Here is an 8,722-nt window from a genome sequence, read left to right on the forward strand (position 1 = left end):
AAGGAAAATTAACCTACAGGGTCCGCACAAAACCAAAAAAGCGACTAGAAGGCACCATGACCCTGCCAAGAATACACTTGCCTTGAATGGGGCGGCCCCCACTTCACCATGGCAAGCCTCATCCGCAGCGGCGGAGGCGGTGGTAGAGGCGTCGCCTCCGTATCCATCAACGCCGGTCGGTCTTCAGCGGACCCCGGCGCCCCTTCGGTCCTCTGCAGGGGCGGTGGAGTCGCCTCCACCGCCACCTGCTCCACCACGGCCGCCGAGCCTACCAGGTTGACGGCGCGTTTGCCTAACGCTCGTGCCTCGGGCGTGTCGGCCTCGGCCCTAGAGCAGGCAACCGCCGGCCCTAGGTCCGCTTCTCCTCCCCTTCCCGGGGGTGCCGGGCTGCTTGCCGACACCCCGGGCGCCACCTCCATGATGTCAGGAAGGTGGTCTAGGGGACCTTGCCCCCCTCACCCTTGTCATTCTCGTCCGAGGCCTCCATCGACAACGACGTCAACGGGGATTCCTCCAACGGAAGACCATCCTTCCATTGCTGACGGCGGTGCTTATCCAACTCCTCACGTGTGAGGATGTGCTTCATGCGCTTCGTAGCCTTAGCATCCTTTCACTTCTTCTGCGCATCGGCGTGAGCGCGGTTGATCGCCCGCCGCCCTATGTCCTTGAGAATGGGCGGCAGAGAGGAGCGCACATCCCTCATCCCCTGAAGGAACGACAAACACGCATTAGAGAATAAGGGGAGACTGAAGAGGCTCAGAGGCTACAACAACGCACAACTTACCAGCGAAAGGAACCTCCGCGACGGTCGCATCGCGAAGGGGGTCAAGTTGCCGCCCTTCAACTTCATCTCTACCATCTCCCCCACCTGATGAAGAATTTCCTCATCGGAGAGGGAGAAGGAGGACATCCGGATGCCCTCCATGGGTTCACCCGGCCTCATCTCAAACAGCCACCACCGCCGAGCCATCAACGGCAGCACCCTCCGGCAGTGGAAGGCGGCCATGACCACGGCCACGGTGAGGCCATGGCCCCGTAGCCTCACCAGCCCCTCCAGGAGCGGCTCTAGCTTGGGCTGGTTGTCCTTTGGGATGCCCCACTTCCATCTCTCCGTGTAGCTCCCCACAATCCACCCAGTGTAGAGGGGAAGCCCTCCATTATCGTTGCGGAGGTAGAACCATCTCGTGTACCACCGACGGTTGGAGGACGCGAGCTGGGCCGAGATGTAGAGGTGCTGGCGGTCCTGGCGCACCTAGAGAGTGCAGCCGCCGGCCCTCGTCGCCTTCCTCTTCCCCGATGTACCCGTCGGCTTGGTAGTGTGCCCCGCCCAGAATAGGTGGAGCCACAACTTCCAATGGGGAGCAATCCCCAAATACCCCTCATAGACGGCAACAAAGATAGCCGCCTGAGCGATGGAGTTGGGATTGAAATTGTGGAGCTCCACGCCGTAGTAGTGCGGGAGCGCCCGCATGAACCGGTCCACCGGGACGCCAAGGCCGCGCTCGTGGAAGGAGACGAAGCTTACAACGTAGCCATCACGAGGCCTCAGCTCTAGCTCGCCGTATGGAGCAATCCACTCTGGCCTAGTGGGGTCTATCATCGGGCGGAGGAGACCACCGTCAACAAGCGATAGGAGCATCTCCTCGGTGACGTCCGATGGATCCCAGGGGTCCGCCTCGACAACGATGATGTCACCGGCCATGGGTGCGATGGAGGAATTAGGTGTGGCGGTGAGTTTCTTCTCTCCCTCCCACGCTCTCGCTTTTGTCTTGCTTTCTCCCTAGGCTCGCTCTTCTCTCCTCTTCTTCCCGGCACCCGCTGCTCTAGCGACGGCTCGACGAAGGCGGCGCTAATGCAGGCAAGGTAAGAAGAGGAGGGGGCGAGACTCCTTGGGTATTTATGCAGGAAGGAGGCGAAATGAATGGGTGATGAAATCAGGGAAGTTTTCCCCCTGTCCGGCGTAGTTAACCATGAGCCGATTTCATCGACCCACGCGCCCACGTCTCCCGCATTAAATGTGAGGACAGTTACGTCCCATCCACCACGTCACGCTCGGCCACTACGGCAGCAAGCGTCATTTCGTCTCCCCATGAAACTGCCTCAAAAGGCATGCCACCCGCTGTCGAGCCAATAGGGAAGATATTCCCCGTGGCCTATTCCTTTCATATCAACGAACCAGGCTCTGATCCTATTACGATCTAGGGGTTCAAAGGCTGGACCCCAAGGGGTTTTGACAGCCGCCCCAGGATAACAGAGTCAGGGGCGACCGCGGGCGAGCCTATATGGGGCCGAGGCCCAAGCAAGCAAAACGCTTGGGACGCCCAAAGTCGTATCCGAGGCCAACAGGAAAGTATCCGAATGGGATCCCACCGTAGGGAGGCACCGAGCCACCGAGGCCTAGCGAACGGCCTCGGCACCCACTAGAGAAATCCTCTGGTACTCTTGGAGTGCGTCTCCAGACCGCTAGCCAACCCTTAGTGAACGGGGTTCGGGCCTCCACTCGGACTACCCGATAATAGCTCACCGGAAGTGCCACCGCTCGTGCCCATCGAGGGTAGCGAGGCACATTCCACCCCTCCTTCTGAGCGAAAAGGAAGCGCGAGGGTCGCATAAAAAGTCAGGGGAATCCCCAATGGCCTTCTTGCCCTATGTAGAGGCTAGGGGGCTCCTCCTGCAAACATGCCGAGACCCCACAACCTAGGGTCACGCCCAAAGGGGCCTCGGCAAACAAACCCTCACGCGCGAGGGGCGTATAAAAAGCCAGGGGAACTCCCAACGGCCCTCTCACGTAGAGGCTAGGGGCTCTTCCTGCAACCTTGCCGAGACCAGAATGGGCCCGGTAAACAAACCCTCTGTCCGAACAAAAAGGACATGCGAAGGTCAGATGAAAGGGCCAGGACACCCAAGACAAAGACAAACGGTCTAAAACTGCACTAGAGGTTTTGCTACAAACACGATAAAGGGCACCGAGCCCATTACGATCCAGGGGTTCGAAGGCTGGGCCTCTAAGAGGTTTCGATAGCCGCCACAGGGCAATAGAGTCAGGGATGACTTTGGGGCGAGCCTACGAATGGCCTAGGCCCGAGCGAACAGTCGCTCGGGGCGTCCTAAGTCGTGTCTGAGACCGGCAGGAAAGTATCCGAATGGGATCCCACCGTAGAGAGGCACCGAGCCACCGAGGCCCAGCGAACGGCCTCGGCACCCACTAGAGAAATCCTTTGGTACTTTTGGAGTGCGTCTCTGGACCACTAGCCATCCCCTAGCGAACGGGGTTCGGGCCTCCACTCGGACTACCCGATAATAGCTCAACAGAGGTGTCCACGCTCACGCCCATCGAGGGTAGCCTAGCACATTCCACCCCTCCTTCCGAGCAAAAGGAAGCGTGAGGGTCATACCCAAAGTCAGGGGGCCCCTGACGAACCTCTCGCTTCGTGCGGAGGCTAAATGGCTTTTTCCTGCAGCCTCACCGACACCCCCGCAACCCGAACTTGTGCTTATGGGCTTGGCAAATGCAGTAAGAACTACTCGCTCAAATGCGAAAATGGGGAAAGCCCCTGGAGGAGTAACTTCACTCCTCCAGGGGCTCGGGGGCTACACCTAGTGGGTGTGCTCGCGCGCACCCACCGGAACCTCAAAGAACAAACCCCAATCCCTACGGAGCAGGTATAAACCCAGCCTCGGCAAACCCTCAGGGAGAGTGCACGCACTCCCCCTGAGGCTCAGGGGCTACTGTCGGGTACCTTAGAACAGGGTACCCCAAGCAAACATCAAATGGGTCGCTAAAGTTCCATCTAAAAAATAAAGCTAGAAGGTAAGCCATGGGCCCCTCACCTGCCACAACCGAGCCCACTGAGTCCTCCTCCTCTCCTTGAGCCTCGAGCAAGAGGTCTTGGCATCCTGACACAAACTCCGCCTCGTGCGAGGCTCCCCAGGGAAGGCCTCAGCAGGGAGCGCCGTCTCCACCTCACCCGAGGCTCTCCACGGAAGGCCTCGGCCGGGGGTGCATTCTCTGTATCGCGTGAGGCGTCCCGCGCGAGGCCTCGACAAGGAGCCTGATCTCCGTCTCGCATGAGGCCTCATTCTCCGTCTCGCGCGAGGCCTCATTCTCCGTGTCGCCCGAGGCTGGGTCGTCCGCGGCCCATCACCCCCCACCTCAACTGACCCTCTAGACAACACGTCATGTCTCATTAATGCTTCAACCACTCCCGCAATCTCAGCCGGACGATGGCTCAATGTGCCATACCAGCCGGGATAGGGCACGGCGGGGATTACCGGCCACTGTGTCCTAACACTGTGTCCACGATCAGTGCCATACCGGCTGGGATAGGGTATGGCGGGGATTACCGGCCACTGTGTCCTAACGCTGTGCCCACGATCAGCCGCCTGCTCGAGGCCTCGGCACTGTACACCAGGGTCTCGGCGATCTTGGGGTTCGTGCCTACCAAGACCCCTCCACCGCAGTGCAAGCCTTGGCACCGACCAAGTCTCGGCCTCGCGCACAGTCCATCCATAGTGGCTTGCACATTCGCCGTTGCACCCACTCCGAGGCATTCTCAGGGCTCCCACGACGCACAGGATCTGATGGGACAACCATGCCGCCCCAGTACTCCAAGGACGGACCACTCCGACGACCATGCCGCCATAGGAATAGGCTACAGGGCCCGGACACGCCGCCTCTGTTCACACAACACCATATAGTTAGCTCATGTATCGTCCCTGTCCTCCCTTCAGGCTATAAAAGGAGAGGACTTGGGCCATTTTAGAGAGAAAGGAGAACGCCTTGTAACACATACACACGCATACATCTCTGCCGCCTGAGAGCAATGCCTCAAGCAGCCCGCACGACACCTTGCCGAGACCTGGGACTAGCTCCCTCTCTCCCTCAGCTTGTAACCCCCTACTACGAGCACTTCGGTGCAAGGAATACAAGACCGACCTCTTAGACTGGACATAGGGCCTTTTGCCTAAACCAGTATAAACCTTGTGTCTCTTTGCATCACCATCCGGAATCGGGAGCATGTAGAACAAATTCACTGGTTGGTTGAGGACCCCCCGGTCCAAAACACCGACATTGATCTTCGGTGCCTACACTCTCAATGCAAATGTCCCCTTTTTGTTGGTGATCTCTTATGAAATGGTGGTGAGCATCAATGTGCTTTGTTCTTGCATGTTGAACTGGATTGTTTGTTAACTTGATTGCACTCTCATTGTCACATAGCAATGGCACTTTCTTGAACTTGATTCCAAAGTCACTCAAAGTGGCCTTCATCCAAAGTACTTGTGCACAACAACTACCAACGGATATGTATTCGACTTCGGCGGTTGATAATGCAACACTATTTTGCTTCTTTGATGACCATGAAACAAGTGATCTTCCCAACAATTGACATGTGCCTGAGGTGCTCTTCCTTTCTACCTTGCATCCTGCATAATTCGAGTCAGAGTAACCAACTAGCTCAAACTTTGCTCCTTTGGGATACCACAAACCAACATTTGGTGTATGCTTCAAGTACCTCAAAATTCTCTTTGTAGCCTTCAAATGACTTTCTCTTAGTAAGCTTGAAATCTTGCACACATGCATACATTAAACATGACATCTGGCCTTGATGCGGCCACATAGAGTAGGCTTCCAATCATAGACCGATACAACTTTTGATCTACCATGTTTTCACTTGCATCACTATCCAAGTTGTCATTGGTTCCCATTGGTGTGCTAATGACTTTGCTATCAATAATACCAAACTTCTTGATCATGTCCTTGATGTACTTGCCTTGACTCACAAATGTACCATTTTTTAATTGCTTGATTTGAAGACCAAGGAAGTAACTCAACTCTCCAATCATGGACATTTCAAACTCATTAGCCATCATCTTTCCAAACTCATCACAAAATTCTTGATTGGTTGATCCAAATATGATGTCATCAACATGGATTTGCAATACAAATAAATCTTTTCCAATCATCTTGATGAAAAGAGTGGTGTCAACCTTGCCCATGGTGAACCCTTTAGAGAGTAGGAAATCTCTTAATCTCTCATACCATGCTCTAGGTGCTTGCTTTAAGCCATATAAAGCCTTCTTCAACTTGTATACATGGTTGGGCTTCTTATCATCTTCAAAACTGGGAGGTTGCTCAACATATACTTCTTCATTGATGTAGCCATTTAGAAATGCACTCTTAACATCCATTTGATAGAGCTTGATGTTGTGAGCATAAGCATAGGCTAGCAAGATTCTTATTGCTTCCAATCTAGCAACTGGGGCATATGTTTCTCCAAAGTCAAGACCTTCAACTTGTGTATATCCTTGTGCTACTAATCTTGCTTTGTTCCTTACTACTATCCCATCTTGATCTTGCTTGTTTCTAAAGACCCATTTGGTTCCAATCATATTATGTCCCTTTGGTCTTTCTACCATTTCCCATACTTGATTTCTTGTGAAGTTGTTTAGCTCTTCATGCATAGCATTGACCCAATCAACATCTTTCAAAGCTTCATCTATCTTCTTTGGTTTAATGGATGACACAAATAAGAAGTGTTCACAAAATGATGCCAATCTTGATCTCGTTTGCACACCTCTTGAAATATCTCCAATGATTGTATCCAAAGGATGATCTCTTGCAATACTTGTTGGTTGGAGCAATGGAACTTGATTGCTTGCACTTGCTTGATCATTGGGTTGAGATGATGTACTAGCCACTTGATCTTGATCAATATCATGAGAGTCACTTGCACTAGCTTGATTTGTATCATCTTGCACATTTGAGTTGAAGAGCACTTGCACTTGATCATCTTCATCATCATTCACTTGTCTAGGCCTCAATTCACCAATATCCATGTTCTTCATGGCATTTGAAAGTTGAATGCCTCTAACATCTTCCAAGTTCTCATTCTCTACTTGTGAACCCTTGGTTTCATCAAATTCAACATCATGAACTTCCTCAAGAGTACCACTATCCAAATTCCAAACTCTATATGCTTTGCTTGAGGTGGAATAGCCAAGTAGGAATCCTTCATCATATTTCTTGTTAAACTTGCCCAATCTTGTGCCTTTCTTTAAGATATAGCATTTGCAACCAAAGACCCAAAAATATGTAATGTTGGGCTTTCTACCATTCAAGAGTTCATATGGTGTCTTTTCTTTTAATCGGTGACAATAGAGGCGGTTGCTACAATAGCAAGCCATGTTGATAGCTTCGGCCCAAAAGGATTGACTCACATTGTACTCACTAAGCATAGACCTTGTCATATCAATAAGTGTTCTATTCTTCCTCTCAATAAGGCCATTTGATTGAGGTGTGTATTTGGCTGAGAATTGATGTCTAATTCTAAATTCATCACATAACTCATCAATTCTAGTGTTCTTAAACTCACTACCATTGTCACTTCTAACTCTCTTGATGGTTGTTTCAAACTCTTTGTGAATGCCTTTGACAAATGATTTAAATGTTGCAAATACATCACTTTTGTCCACTAGAAAGAATACCCATGTATATCTAGTGTAGTTATCCACTATCACAAATCTATATTTGTTTCCACCGATACTAGTGTATTGTGTTGGCCCAAACAAGTCCATGTGCAATAGCTCAAATGCTTTACTAGTGCTCATCATGCTTTTCTTAGGATGGGTGTTTCCAACTTATTTGCCGGCTTGACAAGAGCTACAAAGCTTATCCTTTTCAAACACAATATCTTTCAAGCCTCTAACCAAGTCATGCTTAACCAATCTATTCAATTGTTTCATTCCAACATGACCAAGCCTTCTATGCCATAACCAACCCATGCTAGACTTAGTGAACAAGCATGTAGATAATCTAGCTTCACTAGCATTGAAATCAACCAAGTATAGATTCTCATATCTAAAGCCTTTGAAGATCAAATTAGAGCCATCTACACTTATGATTTCTACATCATCTACTCCAAATATGCATTTGAATCCAAGATCACATAATTGAGCCATGTATAGCAAATTGAAGTTCAAGCTCTCTACTAGCAATACATTGGATATACTCATGTCATTGGATATTGTAATTTTACCAAGCCCTTTGACCTTGCCTTTGTCATTATCACCAAATGTGATACTATCATAACCATCATTGCCATTGGTGTTGATTGAGTTGAACATTCTTGCATAACCGGTCATGTGTTGAGTACACCCACTATCAAGAACCCAATGCCTTCCTCCGGCTTTATAATTGACCTAAAAAAGAAGATCAATTCTTTTTAGGTATCCAAACTTGCTTGGGTCCTTGAAGGTTAGTAACCAAGCTCTTTGGCACCTAAATGACTTTCTTCTTTGAGCCCATCTATGGTTTGCCAATGAACTTAGCCTTCACACTATTTATACCCTTAACAAGCATATAGGAAGAATTAAGCTTAATGGAGGATACATTAGCATTTTTGCTTTTGTTGGTGCATTCATGCTCTTTATGACCAACTTGCTTGCAACTAGTGCAAAACCGACCATTGTTCTTCACAAAACTTGTCTTGTGAGGAGCAAAGGCCACCTTGCCTTTCTTGGGGGTATAGCCCAATCCCTCTTTGTAGAGAGAAGCTCTTTGGCTACCCAAGCACATAAGCAAGTGGTCCTCACCACCATAAGCCTTAGCTAGGTTGTGAGTGAGCTTATGACCTCCTTCTTGAGGTTCTTATTCTCAACCACTAGTGAGGCATCACAAGTGAGACCATCATTACTAGATGAGGTAGAAGTGGAAGTGCTACAA

The sequence above is a fragment of the Miscanthus floridulus genome, unplaced genomic scaffold (genome assembly GCF_019320115.1).
Source record: "Miscanthus floridulus cultivar M001 unplaced genomic scaffold, ASM1932011v1 fs_786_1, whole genome shotgun sequence".
NCBI lineage: Eukaryota > Viridiplantae > Streptophyta > Magnoliopsida > Poales > Poaceae > Miscanthus > Miscanthus floridulus.